Source organism: Sus scrofa, chromosome 2, assembly GCF_000003025.6.
Source record: "Sus scrofa isolate TJ Tabasco breed Duroc chromosome 2, Sscrofa11.1, whole genome shotgun sequence".
NCBI lineage: Eukaryota > Metazoa > Chordata > Mammalia > Artiodactyla > Suidae > Sus > Sus scrofa.
The window spans coordinates 124427649-124451014 of record NC_010444.4 but is presented as its reverse complement, the minus strand read 5'-3'; the positions used below and the strand labels follow the sequence as shown (position 1 = coordinate 124451014).

Below are 23366 nucleotides of genomic sequence, written 5' to 3'. Positions count from 1 at the left end.
TTCTTCCTAAAACCCTTTTTTCCTGCTCCCTCCTTTTAATTTCCATTTTTTATGCACTGGCATGCTGCTTTGAGAAACAGTTGCAGCCAGATTGGAGAGCACTATGAAATGAATGGCTGGGATAGTTATTCCTCCTTTTGGCAAAACTCCTTGCTGTAACTGCATTAAAGCCTGCTGCGTCTAATGTTAGCATGTGCACATTCTACTGAGTTCCACTGGAAATGAGGCCTGTTGGATGAAAAGCATTCTTTTTTGCATGGTAGAACAAGAGCATTTTCAATCAAAACAAAATTAAAATGCTAACAATGCTCCCTCCTCCTTGCTTAAACATTTCTGTCAAACCCCATTCCTTTTAGGTTTTTAATTTATTACAAGAAACAAGTGATACCAATACTTTCCCCTCTAATGTCTGCTGATATTTTTCAACAATTAAAATTCTACAGACAAGCAATATAATGCTGCTCTCATTTTTATGAAATGACATTTTTTTCTTCTTCTGTCTTTTACATAAATGGTATGATGCCGTCTGTGAAACAGCAAGAGGACCTTATGGGTTGCATTTTTATTAGCGTAATATAATCGGTTAACTAGTTTTCCCATCCCAAGAACAGGTAGGGCTAGAAGTTGAGGACAGGGAGGTCAGCCATTACAAATATGCTGCATAAAGCAATTTTATAGTCCAAAAAGTTGTAAGATATTTTCTTGATTTTTTTTTTTTCTTTTTAGGGCCGCACCTGGGCACATGGAAGTTCCCAGACTAGGCGTCGAATTGGTGCTGCAGCTGCTGCCCAATGCCACAGCCACAGCAATACAAGATCTGAGTAGCATCTGCAATCTACGCCTCAAGCTTGGGGCAATTCTGGATCCTTAACCCACTGAGGGAGGCCAGGTGTTGAACCCGCATCTTCATGGATATTGTTTTGGGTTCTTTACCCACTAAGCCACAATTAGAACTCCTCTCAAGAGTTACTAAGGTCTCTGAAAGTACTGGACTTGGAAAAACATCCAGTTGTCTGTGCCCAGAGACCATCTCTAGTCTTCATTTCCTTTTTAAAATATTGTTCTCAAAAGGAATTGGAAGCAAAGCTAAAAGATAGATATTCTATTTAAATGTTATTTTTTGTCTTCCTAAACGCTTTGCTTTTTAGCCACATAGGACTGAATACTCTAAGCTCTAAGATGGGAACAATGTCTTGCATCAACTGCAATAAAACAATTGTTGTGGAAATTTTTTGTAAAGTGCAACATGTACAAAGTTTCTTCAGATTGCTATGTTTAACTTCAGAAGAGTAAGATAATGTTATGAGTTTAATTGGCAGGTGTCTAGAATACCTCTGACTTTACTAACCTGAGAAAGGGACAATTTCTTATTACCTTTACTTCAATATCATCACCATTGTGAACTAGAAAATTAGAGTATTCATAAGTACACACTGATATCACCAATAGAAACCAGATGCTCTTTGCAAATTAAACAGGTATCTAAGTAATGAGCAGTGTCTATTGCCATTAAACGTGGAATTAATCAGAGAGAGGACCCAGATACCCTAACTATATCTGCCATGATACTTCTTCTTTTTTTTTTTTTTTTTTTTTTTTTTTTTTTTTTTTTTTGTCTTTTTGTCTTTTTTGTTGTTGTTGTTGCTATTTCTTGGGCCGCTCCCGCAGCATATGGAGGTTCCCAGGCTAGGGGTTGAATCGGAGCTGTAGCCACAGGCCTATGCCAGAGCCACAGCAACGCGGGATCCGAGCCGCGTCTGCAACCTACACCACAGCTCACAGCAACACCGGATCGTTAACCCACTGAGCAAGGGCAGGGATCGAACCCGCAACCTCATGGTTCCTAGTCGGATTCGTTAATCACTGCGCCACGACGGGAACTCCCCATGATACTTCTTAAATGCAATTCAATGATACACCACTTTAACTCCAAAAGGAGTAAACCATGCTATCAAAGTACCCCTACTTGATTATATTAAGAATTCAAAAATTTCTTCAATAATGACTAAATCAAAAACCGTTTCAAAGTTTTGTTCTCAAGGCGCTTTTTGTGCAGGTGAGGTCTAAAACACTCAGCTTTCATATTTGTCTTTTTACATCATGAAAAATATAAAAAAAAAACGACATACATGATTTCTACATTTTCAATTCTGCATTATCAATGGACTTCTCAGTTTAGCAGAGTCCCCAAAGCTAGTGTGCTTCTGGATAAAAAGGAGGGCATAACCTTAAAGAGGCATCATTACTTATAAAACAGAAATGGACTCAAAGATTTTGAAACTAAGTTATGTCTACCAAAGGGGTAATGTGGTGGGGGGGATAAAGTAGGGGTTGGGGTTGATATATACACAATACTATATATAAAATAGATGAGTAACAAGGACCTACTTATGCCATAGGGAAATTTAGCATATAGGAATTGTGCTAAAGAGGAGTTTCTGTTGTGGTGCAGTGGATACCAAATCCAACTAGGAACCATGAGCTGTGGTGTAGGTTGCAGATGCGGCTCGGATCCCGAGTTGCTGTGGCTCTGGCGTAGGCTGGTGGGTACAGCTCTGATTGGACCCCTAGCCTGGGAACCTCCATATGCTGTGGGAGCGGCCCTAGAAAAGGCAAAAAAAAAAAAAAAGGAATTATGCTAAAGATTAAATAAATAGCATATGGGAAATTTAGCATATAAAAAAATAACCTATATGGGAAAAGAATCTGTAAAGGAATAGATATAATTGATTTAGCATATAAAAAATAACCTATATGGGAAAAGAATCTGTAAAGAAATAGATATAATTGACTGACTTTGCGGTATGCCTGAAATTAACACAACTTCATAAGTCATCTATACTCCACTATTTTTTTTAAAGGTATCATGGTATGTACCGTACAAACCTAGAAGCTTATGGTCATTTAGTGTAAATAAAAAGAGCCTAGTACATTTCAAAAGCCTCTAGGTTCATCTCTATTAAAATACAGGGAAATGTTTTACATTATTAATAATACTAAGATTCTAGTAGAGATAACTGTTTATTTTCTTGAAGGGCAGAGGTCCCTGCTATACAGTGTAGACTATTTAGCAGCATCCCTGGACTCAGGATCATTTAATATCTTAAACAAAAAGTTGAATGGTATTACTTTGTTCATTCCTTCAATTTAAAATTTATGAACTCTCATCCTTCTGCCATTATCTGTAATGCATCTATCTAGTATATATACTTTCACTAAGAGTGATAAGAATTGTGGTTAAAAAAAATAGTGTAACACTTGTTCTATGAAAGAGTATTGTTCTCTACTCATAATTAGAAAGCTAAAATGCAAGTTACAATTTTTAGAGCTGATAGTGAACTTTTTAATTTCATCCCCACTCCCCCACATTGAATACATCATCTCTCTATTAGTTAGCCTGGCAACAAGGCAATGTTTGTCTATGATGGTTCAATACTGAGCAAAGTCTTAAATCCACATAGCGTTGTCAATCCCATTACAGAAACATTTATCAGAAATGTATGTGGGTGGATGAGCTGCTCAAGGCACTTGAAAAACACAGGCAAATAGTATATTAAGGTAAGTAAGAAATTACTTTTTAGCAGAAATTAGAGAAAATGACCTCTGCCTTAGGGAATTGGAAAAGACTTTGAAGCCAGCTTCCTTATGAAGGATGAATAGGATTTCAACAGGAGAGGGAGAATGAATCAAGCAATGCAGGGACAGAGCCAGAAAAGCATATAACCAGGGGTGGATGTGAAGTCAGTGTAATTAGAACCTAGCCTCCAGAGAAAGCAGCAGTTGCAGGAGGTAAGGCCAGAAAGGGAGGTGTTAGCCTATAAGAAACAGGGAGACTTTCATTGTTTTTAACTGGAATGTTACCTGGTCAGATTTTCACTTTAGAAAGATGGCTCTAAATATGTATGAAGAATGAATGGAATAGAGTGCACCTAAAATCATGGACAGCAGTTAGCAGTCTATTGAGGCAATATTTCAATTGAAAGAGAATAAGATACTGAACTGAAAAAAATAGCATGAGGGATTGAGAAAAGGGAAGGGCCTCAGACAAAATAAAGGATGTAGAATAGACAGAACTGCAAAATAATTGGAGTTGAAAGTGAAGATAATTTTCACAATGGTTTCTGGTGTGGTGACTGGATGGATAATAAATGTCATTTCCTGAGACAGGAGACAAGGAGCAGATTTTAGGGAAATGTATTGTTAACTATAAAGAATATACTATGATTCCAAACACCAAAGCAACATGTAACACAAGGAATAATTAATGTATTCAAGTGTAAACTGTAGAAATGTTGGTTAATGTGGGAAGTTTGTTTTCTTAAATCATAAGCTCTCCAAAAGGAAATTTACATGTCAATATTATTTCTACTAATTAAAGATGATTCCATTGGGAATCTTTGAGCTTCATTTATGTGAATGCCATGCCCTAATACACAAAAGTTAGAGAATATGCTGTGAAACAGCTTGGAAGAGCAGCTCGGCTCAATGGAGGGAAGATAATGGCTGATAAACACACTAGAATTCTTTGGCATTCTAAACAAATTCAGTAGCTGGCTTTGCGAGGTCATAAATCCCTTAGACAATTAGATAAACAGCACGGATTTAACACTTAAAACATGTACATGTACACCTACATCATATTTTCTTATGATTTTAAGATTCATAGACATGCTTGCATTGTATCAAATTCAGCTTAGGAGCTCTTGATTCAGAGTTGTACACATTTAATCATATAAGTATTATTTTTAAAAAACAAAATATATATTTAGAAACATATCCTTTGTGGTAAGTAAGCAGCTAAGGTCAGTGTTTAGATCCCCTATTTTGGGGAGGACAACTCAATCTTTTCTCCTACATCTTTACTCTTATTGTAAGAGTGAAAATTATCTACTCTTCATAGATGGCTGAAAATTATCCAATAAAGTTATTATATCATGGCAACTGCCTTTTATCTATCAGTTTCTTCTTACTTTTTATAAAGTCAACTTTCCCTTGAAGAAATTAAACTTAAGTAATGAAGAAACTGATATTTTAATAGCAACAGGAACTATATCAACACAACAATAAGTGAAACACTGTAAAAGCTTGTTAGTACCTGAATATCATACCATCTGCAACATGAGCAAGTCTATTCTCTTATGGAAAATGTTAACTCTATTTAGTTCTGTAATGGGAAATTTGTAACTTATGGGCAGCTTATGTAATATACTGTTATTAGATAAGAAAAAAAACTGCCCATACCCATATATACAGATACTGAAAATTTAATATAAATCCTGTTTTAACGTTCTTTGCCATTCCTTTGTCCCCAATCTTTCTCTGTTAACACCACGGATTTTGTCTCTTCTTTTATTATCATTCATATTTCTTCTTATTCATATATTTCAGTTTACTAGACATCTGTGTTTATTCTCTGTATTCATTGCCTTGTTTCCTGATAACATTCTCCATTTTATTCTGGAGATCACTCCTCCCAGCTGTTAGCTAACATGTTTCAGGTAGTCTGAGAGAATTAGCCTTTTTCACCCTTAAAAATAGAAATCTAATTTTTAGCTAAGGAGTTGTTCATGCAGAATAAATACTATCTTGGAGGTATGTGTGACCATGTGACAAAGTTGGAAAAGAATAGAAGTGAAAGTATTGAGTGGCAGCTTCTGGAAAATTTTTTAAAAGAGTTGTCCCATACTCTCGGTGGAAATTTTTTTCCCTTTCTTCCAACAGGTTGTAGGAATGTAGATTCAATGGCTGGAGTTCTGACTGCTAAATTACACAATGAGTATGAACCTGCTATTTCAGAGATGGCTAAGAGGAATGCCTGAATGAAGCTCAGTCCTTAGGGCTTTGTAGATAGAGGTGCTATGTCAACTGCAATCTGCCTCAAGATTCATACATAAGAAATAAATTTCTATTTTATATTTTTGAAGTTGTTGTGAGCTGTGAACTGTGTTTTTCCACATAGGAATCTAACCTTAACTAATACGGTTGAAAGTCCACTCTGAACGAAGCTGATCACCTTTCTCTGTTTCAGGGGGAGACATTTACTATGCCCATATCTTGTATAAAATGGCATGATTGCAGTTATTGGAGACCCTAACTTAGCCAGAAAAGCTGTGATGAGTGGAATATAAAGACTCAGTCATTCTCACAAAATTGCTAAGTGGTTTAAATATCAAAATCCATATGAGCTTGGGGCACAGTAAAACCTTCATGAGAGGACTGCATATAATTTCCAAGGGTAGCATGGGATGATATCATAGTTACATAATTAAAGCAAATATTTAGGGAACCTGGAAATTTTTACAGGCATTTAAAGTTATAATTAGGATAGTCTGATGTGAGTTTAATACACTCTAGGATTTGTGATTTGTAGAAAACCATGGTGTCTAGTTGCTAACTGCAACATGCACTTTGTGATGAAGCACTCATTATGCAGCAGCTAAACAACCTTCACCCCCTCATTCCATCCAATCCTTCTGGGTTCATTGCACAAATGCCACAATGTCTTCTGATTAGTTTGTGAAAAGAGAATAAAAAGTTTGTAGCTTATTAAGTTATGGCAAAACAAAAAACAATACAAGTAATGCCAGGAAATACTGAGTTTGTTAATAAGACCAATCAATTCTCAGTCATCAAGTGTAATTCACAGAGAATTAATTCACCATTTAAATACTACCTGAAATACATAGGCTCTGTCTTAATAGTGTGTTTCACGTGACTATTCCTAATGACCACAATGACATTCAATCAGCATTGGATTCTGCATACTACAGTGTTAGGCACTATTGCATATATTCCATATACAGTAGTAAATAAAAAAGACATAAGTTTTTGCTCTTAGGGAACTTACATTTGTGATGTGATCACATGGGAAAGGGAGATAAGTCAGATTTTAGGGGGGTTCATGGGTATGGGTGAAGAGCGGAAGAGACAGGAACTTACTTTGTAGAGGAGAAGAAAGCTGATCTTGGGAGATTTGATCAGTTAAATAAGAGGAGAAAAATGAAACAGTGCTCACAATTCTTCAAAAGGTAAGAGACTATCACATTTTGGGTGAACTTATGTGAGGGCAGTAGGACTGGAGCTTCAGGTCAGCAACTGAGATGGACCAGAACTGAGCAGAAGGGGCAGAGGGCAAACCAGCATGTTTTTCCATCTTGTTTAAATCTAAAAAGATTTATCCTTTGCCAAATCTCAGAGAGAAGATGTGGTAAATACAAAATGTTCTTATGCTTCTTTTTAAATGTGACATATTCTTTAATTTTGAAAGAATGCATGAGTACTGAAAATTCTTAGAAAATACTAACAGTATAAGGAAGGGAATAAAATATCATTCTTTCTAGTACTTAGAGGCATCTGATACTATGCTTTGGGCATATTTTATTATGGTTTTTTATTTTTTTCTTAGTTGAACCAGTTTCTAATGTAAAATATTTTTGTAAAATGTTTTCAAAAATCTTTGTAACATTATTTAATGGCTGTGTAATATTTTAAGGTAAAGCTATGTTCGTAGTCATTGTTTAAAAATTAGAGTATGTAACCCCTTAATACAAAAAGTAATAATCCAAAAATAAACTCAAAATGGATTAAAAGCCTACATGTAAGACAAGATACTATAAAACTCCCAGAGGAAAACAGGTAGAACATTATTTGACATAAATTGCAACAGTACTTTTTTTTTTTTTTTTTTTTTTTGGATCCACATCCTAAAGCAAAGGAAATAAGAGCAAAATTGCACAAAAATCTCCTGCATGGCAAAGGAAAATGTTGACAAAAAGAAAGAATGATGTACTTAATGAGAGAAAACATTTGCAAATAATAGGACAGATAAGGGTTTAATATGCAACATATATGAACAGCTCATATGACTCGGTATCAAAAAAAAAAAAACTCAAAAAATGAGAAGAACTGAGTGGACATTTCTCCAAACCATAAGTGGAGATGACCAACAGGCACATGAAAAGATGCTCAACATCACTAATTAACAGGGAAATGCAAATCAAAACCACAAGGAGATATTACCTTACACAAGTCAGAAATGCTGTTATCAAAATGTCTACAAATAATAAATGCTGGACAAAGTCTGGAGAAAAGGGAGCCCTCCTGCACTGTTTGGGGAAATATAAATCAGTACAGCCCTTATGGAAAATAGTATATAGGTTCATTAAACAATTAAGAATTGACTTAACATATGATCTAGCAATCCCACTCCTTGGCATATATCTGGAAAAGAAGAAAACTCTAATTTGAGAAGATACATGCATCACAGTGTTCATTGTAGCACTATTTATAGTAGCTAAGACATAGAAGCAACCTAAGTGTCTATCAAAAGAGGAATGAATAAAGAAGATGTGGTACATATATACAATGGAATACTACTCAGCCATAAAAAAATGAAATGATGGGAGTTCCCATCATGGTGCAGTGGAAACGAATCCAACTAGGAACCACGAGGTTGTGGGTTCAATCCCTGGCCTTGCTCCGTGGGTTAAGGATCTGGCATTGCCATGAGCTGTGGTGTAGGTTGCAGACACATCTCGAATCTTGCATTGCTGTGGCTCTGGTGCAAGCCGGCAGCTACAGCTCCGATTCGACCCCTAGCCTGGGAACCTCCAACCCCTAGCCTGGGAACCTCCACGTGCTGCAAGTGTGGCCTTAAAAAGACAAAAGACAAAAAAAAAATGAAATCATGTTACTTGCAGCAACATGGATGCAACTAGAGATTAATACAAGTGAAGTAAGCCAGACAGAACAATATCATGTGATATAATTTATATGTGGAACCTAAAAAATAGTACCAATGAACTTATTTACAAAACAGAAACCTAGTCATAGACATGGAAAACAGATAACCACAAAAGTGATGGGGCGAGGAATAAAGTGGGAGGAGAGAACTAATAGATGCATACTACAATATACAAAATAGACAAACAATAAGGATTGACTGTATAGTACAAGAAACTATATTCAATATCTTGTAATAAACTATGATGGGAAACAATTTAAAAAAGAATATAATATACATTTATAAATATATACATATATATGAATCACTTTGCTGTATACCTGAAACTAACACAATATTGTAAATCAACTATACTGCAGTAAAAAAATTATAAGATTTTAAAAAATAGCATTGATATTTTGATAACAATTCTTTAGACAAAATCAATTGGGTTTTCTTTGCATGTCCCCAAATTATTTTATGACAAAAGAGTTTTTGCATATAACCTTCTTATATAAGTGTTACACACTCTGGGAAATACTAAAATAACTTTTTTAAAAAGTTAGAGTGAGGTCGAAATTGCTCGATATTTTAAATATCCTAATAAAGTATATACTATGTACTTGTAAAATGTTTTTACACATAATGCATGCTAATATTAAAAAAGCTAACAGGACAAAGAAGCAATCAAACTTCATTTCTTAAGTTGATTCCGTATTCTATCATATGAAATCACCACAGCTAACAATGGATGAACACAATTCTATTCATTTCTCAAATCATGTATGCAGATAAAAGGAAAGACAAGTAAGCAGGTAGGTTAAATAAATTTTTTTTCCTCTTTTTTTTTAGGGCTGCACACATGGCACATGGAAATTCCCAGGTTTGGGGCTGAATCAGAGCAATAGCTGCAACATGGGATCTGAGTCGTGTGTGCGACCTATACCACAGTTCATGGCAATGCCAGATCCCTGACCCACTGAGTGAAGGCAGGTATCACACCTGCATCCTCATGGATACTAGTCAGATGAGTTTCTGCTGAGCCACAATGGGAACTCCCTAAATAAATATTAAGATAGATAGATAGATAAGTTAACTACATTTAAATTTTGAATTATGCTACATTTTAGATTTAAAAACTATTCTAATAAAATTCATTTATATTTAACGGAAGCAATATAATTCTCTGTACCCTGAAAATATTGGTTAAAATGCAAGTATTGTTTCTTAAACAGATAAAATATTATTTTTAAATAAGCCCTGTAAAGGTCAGGTAAAATTCTGATAAATAGTAAGAGTTTCACGTCACTTTTAAACTACCTAATTAGACTTCAGACAATATACATGGACTTCTAGCAATAAAAGATAAGCTTAGATTTCATTCCACTTCCATTAGACTCAAATGTATTATAATACATTTTTCTTAGGATTTAGTATGGTCTTTCAGTGCGTGGATTACAGTCTTTATTTTAGGGATTTATTTCCCTCTTTACATCTTCTTGAAAATTCAAATATGCTTTGTTTTACTTTGTTTTCCACAGAGAGTCATTTTTATCTTTATAACTTTCTTTTAAGATTTTTTTCTTTTTCTTTTTTCTAGTGCATTCAGACAGTTTTTTAAAATTAATTTTTATTAGCGTATAGTTAATTTACAGTGTTATATCAATTTCTGCTGTACAGCATAGTGACCCAGTCATACATATATACATTCTTTTTCTCATATTATCTTCCACCATGTTCTATCCCAAGAGACTGGATATAGTTCCCTGTGCTTTACAGTAGGACCTTACTGCTTATTCATTCTAAATGTATTAATTTCCATCTAACAACCTCAAACTCCCCATTCATCCTACTCCCTTGCCCCTCCCCTCGGCAACCAAAAGTCTGTTCTCTATAAGCCTATCTACAAACTAGAAGCAGACTCAGAGACATTAAGTGATTTTTTTGAAGCCTATGTTGTACATCTTGGATTGGGTTTCAATTATTTTTATTACATTGTTATAATATCCTATCTTGTCACGCTCATTTTAAAAGAGAAAAGGTTCTTTGACCTTGAACAACTATTTGTCTGAAATCTTGTTTTATCCCTACAAGTAATTCTTCCATTTGTGTGCTTTCAAAGTGTCTCTCTTCTTTTATAGTTTCCAATCCCAAGGCCATGTGTTTTATCCCCTTGCTTATGAGTTATGTTGAAGCAATCACAGCCTATATGTTAAGTACTGCCCAATAGACAAATAATGGAACAAGTAAGAAAATGTGCCAACATTCAGTATTGCCTTGAGTACTCATAAGCTGGCTATTTCCTTCTGGCAGAAGCCCACTCCCAGCCCGACTCCCTCAAGCATCAGCACTTAAGCAGTGGTGGGTTGGTACAGGTCTTGTCAGTCTCCTTGAGACCCCTAGGACTTTGAATTGAGATCTGGTGATAGCTGCTTCCTTTCCTTCCTTCACCCCTCTTAACGTGCAGTACTCCCCACTACATAGAAGGTTCACTTACAGACCATAAAAATAACTTCAGCATGGTTTCTCCTTCAGCATCACACACACTGTGAAATAGGGAGAAGGAACTAGGCTGCCACACAGATAGCTCCTGATTTAGTACTGGGCTGTCTTATAGCTCAGGTATCTTCACTCTGCTGCAAGGATAATGAGATAAACTGCCATCAGGGGGACTCTTGCTTTCAGGTGTGTGTTGTGCTACTTCAGCTCTCAGGCTATTCTCTGGCTCACACCTGATAGTGGTCGGAGGTAGTGGCAGTGTGTTTGGGTTGTTGCTGATACTTCCATCATTGGGAATACTGGCTCTCAATAGATTTTGAAGAAGGAAAATAGGTTTAAACAAACTTTTCTTCTACCATTAATAACCAGAAAAATGATTTCATGTTTATAATTTTTAAAATAGTGCAGATACATTTAAGGTGAATACAAGGATAGTTCAAGTATTATCAGAAAGGATTAGCATCCATTTGTTTATTGTTAACTTAGTCAGCAAACATATATTTAACACAGTTAATCTACCATGACCTATGCAAGTTATTAGAAAGTCAGAAATAAATTGTTATGACCAAAGAACTTAAAAATCCAGTGAATTTGTCCATGAATACAGACATGTAAAGAAACAGGCAAGATGCAGTGTGTGTGTGTGTGTGTGTGTGTGCTTTAAGGACACAAATACTCCAATGGGGTAGGATATTAGAGAAGGGAGTAAATGGGTTGTAAATCACTGCAGGGAGTAAATCACTGCAAAGAGAAGATGATATCTGAATTATGACTCAAAATATTAATACAAATTTACCAGGCATATGTGGGCAGGGAGAAGTAGTTATTGGAAAAACAGTATCTGCAATGAAAGCTGTGAAGGCATGAGACATCTTCATTTGTTTGGGGACAGTAAATGACATTTTGTTTCTGGAAGACGGGGCGCATGTGGGAAGGAGAGGAGTAAGTTTAGGGCAAGATGTTAAGGACTTTCAGTTTTACCATAGAGAAATGAATAGAGGATAATGGGTGACATAGTTTTGGGATGCCAGTGAGGAAGGGGGTGCAAGACTGACATCCTACCTCATATATCAAGTCTTTTTCAAGCACTAGATGATACTTAGCTAATATTGCGAGTTTCAGACTAACACATTTTGTCATCACAGCTTGAACTCTGTCCTCTAAAGCAGAGCCACTCATACAGAGCGATTCTATCGTCTTAAAGATAGTTTTGTTTTCAGATGCCAAATTATGAAAGGTGTTCTATCCCATAATAGTTAGCTTCACTGCAATAAATAAATAACTTATGTATAGCTACTCCAGACCACAGTTGAAGGCAATATCTAAGCAAGGAAAGGAATTGGTCAAACTGGTTCTTGAATTATTTTGTCACTCTTTAGTTAAATTTGCCAAGTATTTGTGCCTTTCAAACATTCTTTGAATTTAATAGAAGTCCTAAGAAATGTAACCTGCAACAACTCTTACTGCAAACATTTAATTTCTTTCAAATAATTCCGCAAACATTTTTTCTTGTAATTTCCTCTTCATAAAACCTCAGGTGGTTATTTTAAATGAAGTTTATTCTTTTCTCCATACCTGTTGAGTATTAAACCAGGATAATGTGTTCTTGAGGGTTAGGTTTTTGCTTCAGATTTTCCAAATGTACAGTTAAAGGGAGAATTAGAATGTCACTACATTCATTTTATCCTGTAGCAAAATAACTGATGATTTCCAAGGAATTAGAAAAGAAGAAACCAGTGACCAAAACCAATATTATAAATATAAGAAATCTCAGCATTAGGAGAAAATGAGCGAAGTGAATAATAATATTAAGGAAAGAACGAATAAATTACAATATCTAGCGTTTGATCTTTAAAACATTTATGGATTGATACTGTGTGATTTTACCATTCTGGGAAGATTTATCTATGTTGACTAGAGACAAAACTATGGGGAAATTGTATAAAAATTGAGTGGAGACTACATATTGTATTATTTCATTTAGGGGATACGTCTAAATACGACAAATCCATAGAGACCAAAAATATGTAGTGGTTGGTTAGGGCTACATATGGGTGTGTGAAGTGGCATTTAATGCTTGTGGGGTTTCCTTCTAGGGTGATAAAATGTTTAAAATTATATTGTGATGATGGTTACCTAATTTGATAAATATACTAAGAACTACTTGACTGTGTACTTCAGAGTGGTGATTTTTATGGTATGTGAATTATGTCTCAAGAAAGCTTTTTTTTTTTAAGTAGTGTGCCAAGAACTCATTCACTCTAATTTGTGAATTTTTTAATGCAAAGGATGTATATGGCAAGGGTAACACAAATACAAGGAGCTACAGTGATAAACTGTTTTAAAGTCTGTGTTTAAGATGCCATTTTTACTATTCCTTTTTTTTTAATGTTTTCCTTTATAAATAGTGCCTTTTTGGTGAATAATTCTATTTGGTGACATACATTTGTGAAGCTGTTTGCAACATCCTTCTATAATTTGGCTACAGTAAAATAATACTTCTAGACTCTACATATAGTCAACATTTTTGGATATTTGGGGAAGGAAGATTGCTGAATTTAGAACTCAGATAACAAACAACTTCGAACCTTCAAATTCAAATGAAGGAGGGTAGATAATGCTGCATTTGTAACCCTTCCCCTTGTGTCTTTTCTGATAATGCTCTTTCTCAGTTTTGGGATAAATATCATTTATTATTGGAAAAAGCTGTGCTTGAAGAAGTTGTGAAATACACTATTGAAGGGCATAGAATTTTGTGAGAGTTTGCTCTATGAGCTGGTGTGGGAAAATGTGCTGTTTACTCCCATGATGCCATAAAGCATCACCAAGTCAACTATTTCTCCCAAAGACCTAATTTGGACTGAGATGTGTTGCTTGATAATAACAGTGTCGTGGCTCCTAACAGTAGGGGATCCCAGAAGTCTAACATTAATAAACATATGCTAAGTTTTAACCCTTTTAAATAAGTTGCAGTTAATTTTACTATGTTCAAATCAAAATTTTGTTATCCAACTCCAACCACCTATTCCCAAAATTTAGGCAAATGTGAGCTGATGAAATTAAAGATTTGTTACATACTTTTGTTTCATCAATGGGTTTCATATCAATTTTTAACTTTCCCTTGGTATTCTAATCTCTGGGAAAAAGCAGTCACTTATATTTTGTCTTCACATGGTCACGATTTAGAGGGAAGTAAAACTTAAATGTTTTGAAATGATGTTGAAATCAAATATTCTACTTGTAAGAATTTACTAGTAATGAACATTATATTAAACTTTTTGTTTTACTTATGGGTATAAAAAATAGAGCATCATTTGGACAATTGTCACTAATAGCAGTATCTTCAAAGTTCATTCATTTCATCAAATATTTAATTAGCATCTACTATATATCTCTAAAACTGAGCTGCTTATTCTCCTACGGAGAAAGAAGACCTTTGTGCTGTGATGCTGCTGCTGCCTTGATAATGACTATTACTGTTTTTTGTTTGTTTGTTTTATCTTTTTAGGGCTGCAACCATGGCATATGGAAATTCCCAGTCTAGGGACTAAATCAGAGCTGTAGCTGCCTGCCTATACCACAGCTCACAGCAATGCAGGATCCCTGACCCTCTGAAAGAGGCCAGGGATGGAACCCGCAACCTAATGGTTACAAGTCGGATTCATTTCAGCTGCACCGCAGTGGGAACTCCAACATTGTTTTAATGCTCAGCTTAAAAAAAAAAAAAAAAAAATCCACAGTAAGTAAGTGACTAGATACAGTTTCCAGTGCTTTAAGAAACAGAAAAACACAAGTAAAAGACATAGTACGTCACCAGTACAAATCTACTAGAATAGATAAAAGACAGGCAATGTCAAATTTTGGGAAGGATTTGGTACAATCAGAACTCTCATGTACTGCTGGTTCACCTACACATTTGTACAAACACTTTGTAAAAACCTTTCAAAGTATCTACTAAAGCTGAACGAATGGATACATAAAAATCATCAATTCCTAAGTGTAGATTTAACATACAGATAGCTTGAAAAGCAGTTATTAGAAAGTTTATAGTGTCACTGTTTAAATACATAATAGCCAAAAACTGCAAACTTTACTGTTAAGGATGTTTATCAACACTAAATTGTGGCATATTTCCATAATAGCAGTATGTAAGAATGAGAATAAAAATCAAAAATTACGAACGATAACATATATAAATCTCACAGAATGTCAATTGAAAAAAGTTATAAAATCTGTGCACTTATCTTCCTGTGTATATACATTATAAAACAGATAAAACTAATCTGTAACACTGGAAATCAAAAAGCAATGACTGAGGTGAGAGATAGTAACTGAAAAGGAGCATATAGTGGCTTTGGAAATACTGGTAATGACCTATTTCTGGATCTCAGTGCTGCTTACACAGTATGTTTAGTTTGAGAAAATCCACTGAGTTGTAAACTAAGGCTAGATGGACATTAATGTAGGCATGTAATTTAATAAGAGGGATTTTTTTTTAAGGATAAAGAGGTTCAGAAAAAAATAAAATATAATTTCTTTATTAAAAGATACTTTTCACAGCCAGTAATTTTCAGGAAAAATTGTTTTCTTAAATGAAATTAAAGACGAACGTGCAAAACTTTAAATGCATTAAAAAATGCGCTTGAATTTTTTTCACAGTTTATGTAATGCAGCCAGCTTAAGCTGATCTATTCTAAACAGTCTTTGACCACTGTGACAGTCCAAAATCAACACGTTTTATTTACATATGTAAGGTCCTTCCAGGGTACATTTACATCATCAAAGACAGACAAAGATGTGTTCAATTTCATTTAATCTATTTGGTTAAATTTTCACTCTTTGAAGATCAGTAGAACCATGTGTGGTATCTAATGGAAAATATTTCAGATTATTTGCTTAATTAGCTGGTTATGTGAGGGTATATGGTTCATTATTTATATTCGAAAGACATTTCATTTTAGAAGTATGTAATTTTGTTCTATATTTTCTTTCTTCCTTTCTTCTCACATGTACACCTAATAAACAGATAGGTTTACAAAAGTATGAGTACTAGAATGTTTATAGCATCACTGTTTACAATAGTCCCAAACTACAAAGTTCACTATTAGTGATGCTTGTCAACAATGGAATAGATAATTAAACTGTGATCTATTTCCATAATAGTAGTATATAACAATGACAATAAAAATCAAAAGCTACATACAATATGAATTACTCACACAGACATATTATCAATTGAAAGATGTTCAATTACTCATGAAATATTCATGAATTAAAAGTTCAACTACCCATGGCTGCATACTATTTTGCTGTGTGTGTGTATCATAAATCGTTATCCATTTATATGTCAACATTCAGGTTGTTGTCTTGGCTATAGTGAATAATGCCGCAGTGAACATGACAATGCAGGTTTCTCCTTGACATAATGATTTTGTTTTCTTTGATATAAACCTAGAAATGGAATTGCTGGATCATACTGCAGTTCTCATTTTAATTACTTGAAGAACCTCCATACTGTTTTTCATAGTGGCTATGTTAAAATTCTTCCTGATGTAAAATTAAGAATAAATGCTAGATTTGTTACTTCTCAGTTTTTTTAAAAAACTTCCTAGCAAATATTATCTTCTATCTGTGGACTACAATTAATATTTGACTAGGAAAGGTGATGTGTCAGAAACAGCAATATTATAGCTAGAGTACTCAGTGTTTAGCTTTCCCACATATCCTAGGTAGGAAAGTTAAGTTTAGGGAAAAAGTAAAACAGATCTGTCTCATGAGAAGTGTTAATCTTTATATCATCTTTCCAAAAAAAAATTGCATATACGGAGTTCCCGTCGTGGCGCAGTGGTTAACGAATCCGACTAGGAACCATAAGGTTGCGGGTTCGGTCCCTGCCCTTGCTCAGTGGGTTAACAATCCGGTGTTGCCGTGAGCTGTGGTGTAGGTCGCAGACGCGGCTCAGATCCCGCGTTGCTGTGGCTCTGGTGTAGGCCGGTGGCTACAGCTCCGATTGGACCCCTAGCCTGGGAATCTCCATATGCCGCAGGAGCGGCCCAAGAAATAGCAAAAAGACAAAAAAAAAAAAAATTGCATATACAAGCCAATTGGGGTTTTAGGTTTATGTTCCACTACTCAAACAAATAAGTTATTAATATGCCCTATTCCAATAACAGAAATGTGTGACTGTTATTACCCTAATATGGGCATCAGAGCCACCATCTGAGCTAAAAATCTATTGGACTTAAATGCCACTATCATTCCTCTAATGTACTAAGTAGCTTCCTGGGGAGTAGAGGTTGAAAAGGGAATGATGCCCTGAGAGGAGGTATTTGGAATGTATTTGTGTCTGAATCTACCTACATTTACATGTGCTATTCCAAAGTCACACCATCATGGTTCTCCTTAAATCAGAAAAGCTGACAAACTATACAGAGAGTCATTGTTGAACTTACTTTAGTACTTAAAATCCACCCAGCATTTGCCCAACCAAAGAAAAATGAAAAAAATGAACAAATAAAAAGCAAAAACAACTGAAATGAAAGAGTAAAAAACATTGTAATTTATAAAAATAAATTTCCTAGAAGGAAATTTTGGTAGAAAACTATTCCTTCTCCCGTGATATGTTCCACAACAAAAGAATCCATAACTGATAGGTTAAATGGGTAAAACCTAACAATTACATGATAAATCCTCACAAAATTATGAATCAACTTTAATAAAAAATTTGTTTAAATCTAGAAACGTTGGAAAAGACAATCAGGAAATAGCAAAAATAAAGTATATAATACATGAAAATCACAAATCTATAGCTTTGCCATTCCTTTTTCTCTCCCAACAAAAATTAAGAAACATTAATACTGAATGACATTAAGTCTGAGGTTAATAGAATAATAACTCTGAGGTTAATAGAAATGTAAATATTATGAGTATAAAGTTATAGCTAATGAACTAACATAAATGAACCATTATCCTGATGGTTTTTTCTTATTAAACTACGATGATCAAATCAGAATACGTAAACAAAATGAGCTATGTTCAGTAGACATTTCAAATAGTAAGTGCATTGTTAAAGCTCTCTTTGATAAACTTTTCTAAACCTTCTGTCAATCTGTTTCCACAAGCCAAATAAGTCTATGCACTAACAGACAAAGCAATCTGTGTATGATTTTCTTCTTTTGAATTTCTATTCTAGCTTTTCTCTTTCCTATGGAGCTGATAAGAAAAAGCCTAAGTACAAAAAGGTTAAGCAGACCTCTGTAAACATATGTACATAAAAAACACCCACTAACATATGTTGATACACAAGTTGCCCACAGGCAGTATCTTTTTTTTTTTTTTTTTTTTTTTATTTTCCCACTGTACAGCAAGGGGGTCAGGTTATCCTTACATGTATACATTGCAATTACATTTTTCCCCCACCCTTTCTTCTGTTGCAACATGAGTATCTAGACATAGTTCTCAATGCTATTCAGCAGGATCTCCTTGTAAATCTATTCTAGGTTGTGTCTGATAAGCCCAAGCTCCCGATCCCTCCCACAGGCAGTATTTTTAATGGCACTTAATTTTGTTGTTTTCCTACATTTTCTTTTCTTTATACTCAATGGACAACAAATATAATGGAAAGTATAGAAACCAAAATTAGGGTTTAGATTATTTAAGTGTTTTGACCGAGGGCTTGCAGTAAATTGCCTATGACACTAAACTTGAAAAAAAAATTATTTCAAAAAATAAAGGTGGGTAGTTTCAATTAGCAAGAGTTTGTACACATTAAATCCAGCTTGGATTTCTCTGGAAAATGGACATGATACAGTAAAGCTGTTATTACCTGTAACCCCAGGAGGAATAATTACATTTTGTTCTAGAAAGTGGTTTCAAAATTAGGCAGTAATTGGTTCTGGCTCCGGGAAAGGAATACATGAGGGTATATATTTTTCATATAAAAAAAAGCATGAAACATTTTGCTTAAAATATCCACTTCTGTTGTATTACTAAACCACTAGTCATGGAAATGATCTCTCTGAATTTTTCCTTCCTAAGGGACCCCACTCGTCAGAGGGGGTGATGTACAGCCTACCATACTGTTGAAATATTCAGCACTATATGCATATTCTGTTTATACAGCCATGCCATAAGAAAAAGGCAATAATTATATCAAACACATGGAAGAAATCTGAACACTTGGAATTTCAATATATCACCATATCTCTAAATTCAATATTAAATAAATCCTTGAAAACTGCAGTGCAATTTTTCTTGTCCCCATCTCTTTTCATGGATATATATATGTAATATATTTGGAGATAGAGTCTTTACAGAGATAGTCAAGTTAAAATGAGACAATCAAGTTAAAATTCATTTTAGACATGGTTAGTATCCTTATAAAAAGGAAAATTTGGAGACAGAGATGTACATGCAGAAAAAAATCACATGAATATGGAGGCAGAAATTGAGTTGATGTTTCTTTAAACCACCAGAAGAGTCAAGAAACAGATTCTCTCTCATAGCCCATGAAGGGAACCAACTCTGCCAGCACTTTACTCCTGTACTTCTAGCCTCCAGAACTGTGAGAAAATATGATTTTGTTATTTAAGTCACCCAGTTTGCGGTACTTTGCTACAGTAGCCCTAGCATATTACTATGCTATGTTTTTTCAGGTTTCCAGAAATGCTGCTTTTCTGTCCCAAGATCTATGTTATTACAGCTAGTCATCATGTCTTCTTAGGCTGCTTTTAGCTGTGAGAGTTTCAGATTTTCCTGATTTGTTGATGATCTTGACAGTTTTGAGAAAGAATAGGTATTTTGTAGGATGCTCCACTATTTGCATTTGTCTGGTATTTTTCACATGCCTAAGCAATGGTTATAGACTTTTGAGAGAAAGACCACAAAAGATAAGTGCAATTTTCATCATATCATAGTAATATTAACGTGAGTTTTACAAACTACCATCATGATTTATCATTATTGATGTTGACCTTGATTATCTGGCTGAAGTTTTTCTGTCATATGTCTCCACTGTAAGGTCACTCTTTTTTACCCCGTTTTTATTAGTATAAAAGCTTTCTACTCTTTGGAAGGAAGCTACTGTGCATTACTTACATTTCATAAGTTTTAAGTGGTTTTGCTCTTTTTTTTCCTTTTCTAGGGCCACACCTGTGGCATATGCAGGTTCCCAGGTTAGGGGTCTAATCAGAGCTGTAGCTGAGGCCTACACCACAGCCACAGCAACACCAGATCTGAGCCACATCTGTGACCTACACCACAGCTCACAGCAATGCCGGATCCTTAACCCACTGACCGAGGCCAGGGATTGATTCCACAACATTATGGTTCCTGGCTGGATTCATTAACCACTGCACCACAACGGGAACTCCCTGTTTTGCTCCTTCTTGAAGGCATTGTATTTACATAAATTATTCGGAATCATCCTGCGTGGCAGATAAGCTTCTTTTCCTCCACTTATGTATTTAAACATTTATTTATATTAATAAAGAGACATGGAAGTTTATTTATACTTTGGATTATAATTCAATACTACTTTTTCTGTGACCCACATTGTTCTACTTTTGGACATGGAGCTCTTTTAGTTGGCTCTTTTGTCCCTTTGACAGATCTGTATCAATGTGACGTGTATGTTTTAGCACCACCTTATTTTCTGGCACTATGAGATGCTCCAAGATCATGTCGCGTATTCCCTATTCCGGCCTTAGAATCAGCCATTCTTCAAGGAACTCTGATGCCTTTGATAGACATCAAGGTCTGACCACTATGCCATATCATTGCTTTTAGGCTGTTTTAGATGATAGTACAAAGAAATACATGTGTGTGCATTGGCATAAGAATGTAATTATCATTATTTATACATGAAACCATCTGTCTGTGTATAATAATTAAATATGAGCTCTCATTGATATCTCCAATGTCAATCCATTACCACATGGATCATTCTAGCCTACTCCCCTTGCTAATCTGTAAATTCACTATAACACTGATAAACCTGGCTCCTATCATCCACCATTCATCTACTTAACTGTTCAGTTCCATTATGCATGTATAGTAGTATCAGAATTTAACTTGTACTTCAGTGGGAAACAGTTTTATTAACTAGCATTCAGTATGTATGTGCAGTGCCTTTTGACTTCAGTTTTAGGGATTCCATTCATATCCAAAGGTACTTAGATAGCACCTTTATACTTAAACCCTGAAGAGAGATTATTTCATAGACTGGTAATACAGTTAGATTTTCATCATATTCTCCATTTCTTAGTGGGATTCCCTCCCTCTGAGCCCCTGTCAACTACTGAAAATGTTTATAATATACATATTTTTATCTTTTTGAGAATGATATATAATTGGAATCATGTCCTATGTGATTTTTCAGGCCTGTTGTTTTCTTATTGCTGAGTTTTAAGAATTCTTTTTATATTTTGGATACAAATCCTTTTTAAGTGTTTTGGTAAGACATTGAAGTAGCTCTAAAATGATTAGGGACTACAAGTTATAATGTATGAAATAAAGGAAATTTTAAGGAATGATGCTATAAAAAATCAATGGAAAACTCTCAATCACTGCATTTTGTTTGTATCTGTAAGGATCTTTGAAAGGAAATTTGATCAAAAATATGACAAAGTTACATCACTATAGAAAAATATGTTTATACTAAGTACAGAGTTTCCATTTTTCCATATAATTACTCATGCTCTATAAAAGAATAAAAGTATTTTTTAAATTCTTTAAAGAGATATATTAGATGAAAGGTGATAAATAATAAAATCAAAGAGCTAATGCACATGAGACATGTAGCACAGAATGTCATGCAATAGTAAGCCTTGGTACATATTTGCTCTTATTACTATTTTTATTCATTATGAAATCAATATTCAAATAAAAATACCTCGATGTGAGAATATAGAAAAATTTGTTTAACACAATTCTCAATAACAGTAAACCATTTCATTATTTTTGCATCAAATTTGAATCCAAGTAAGAACTACTTACCTCAGAACATAATTACAAATATCCACATTACTGCTAGAGTAATGTGCTAATGATGTTAACAATGAAGTTGCCAACAAAGTAGCTATATTAAAATATAGTTTTACACTCTAAGTTCATATTAATTACTCCTCAATTTATAGATTACATCTTAGGGTAGCAGTGAATTTTTACTCTAATACAGTTGACAAAAGCTTCAAAAATGATTACAAATATGACTATTACTGTTTTTACTTCAGTCCAGCAACTAGAAATATCATTTTTATTTTGTGCATATGATTCATTAAAATTTCTCAGACTCTGAACTATCAAAAACTTATATTTGCATTTAGCTAGGCATCACCAACTTTCCAAGATTATGGTCTCAGTTTATCTGGTATCATTCTACAATTATTACCTTATTATTTAATCTTAAATGAGAAATATCATGACCTTATATTTTTAAAATATTCATACCAAAGGGATTTTTATGAGCATTCATATGATGATAAGTAACAAAATAATTAAAGTGATAAAGTTCTTATTTTCAAGCACTGCAATTCAAAGAGAAGAGCTAATGGATCCAATTCTTGCCCATGGCCAATTTTCCCCATCTGAGAGATTTTTTTAATTGTAATGAACTGTGAGCAAATTGAAATTCAACGATTTTACCTAAAATTAGCTAATTAATTTCTGGTACTAATAAGTTGCCTTCAGCTTTTCTAGTTGTAAGAAAAAGGCACATATTTAGAATGTTTTCTTTGATAGAGGTTACTTGTAAGTTATAAAAGGAAATAAAGAAAAGGGAAGTTAGCCCAATAGAGAAAGATGTAGCCCTCAATAGCCTATTATCATGAAGACTAAATTCCTCTGTTTTTTCCTCCTTCTGCCTGTTTTAAAATAAAAATAATGACAATAGTAATACAAATTCAATAATTAATATTTATTGAGGATAAATGCTTTGCTATATGCCATGTATATCTGCCTTAGAGCTACCCAACAACTTAATTTTGCAGGTGAGAAAAGAGTTAAAGAAATAGAGCCCTGACAAAAATCAACATAGCTAAGAAATTCCAGACACAGGATTTCAACCCAACAGTTAATCTCTAGACTGTACTCTGTATGTTATTCTATTCTCAATTTTCTATAGCATTCCCATTTAAGATAGTTTTAC

At 34.4% G+C, this 23366-nt stretch overlaps 1 protein-coding gene and 1 long non-coding RNA gene across 6 annotated transcripts in view; one reads left to right on the top strand and one right to left on the bottom strand.

The window, feature by feature from the left end:
- The window catches only part of PRR16 (proline rich 16), a 265010-nt gene that overhangs the window by 12878 nt on the left and 228766 nt on the right, over positions 1 to 23366 (bottom strand). The gene's annotated exons all lie outside the window — the stretch shown is intronic.
- The window catches only part of LOC110259454, a 60932-nt gene continuing 40241 nt past the window's right edge, over positions 2676 to 23366 (top strand). Inside the window, exons 1-2 of one of the 3 annotated variants that reach the window (XR_002341864.1) lie at positions 2713 to 3558; positions 5722 to 5923. This is a non-coding gene — a long non-coding RNA (uncharacterized LOC110259454). Of the gene's footprint in view, positions 3559 to 5721; positions 5924 to 23366 lie in introns of those variants that run through there. The other 2 variants (XR_002341866.1, XR_002341865.1) reach the window with 2 other exon arrangements.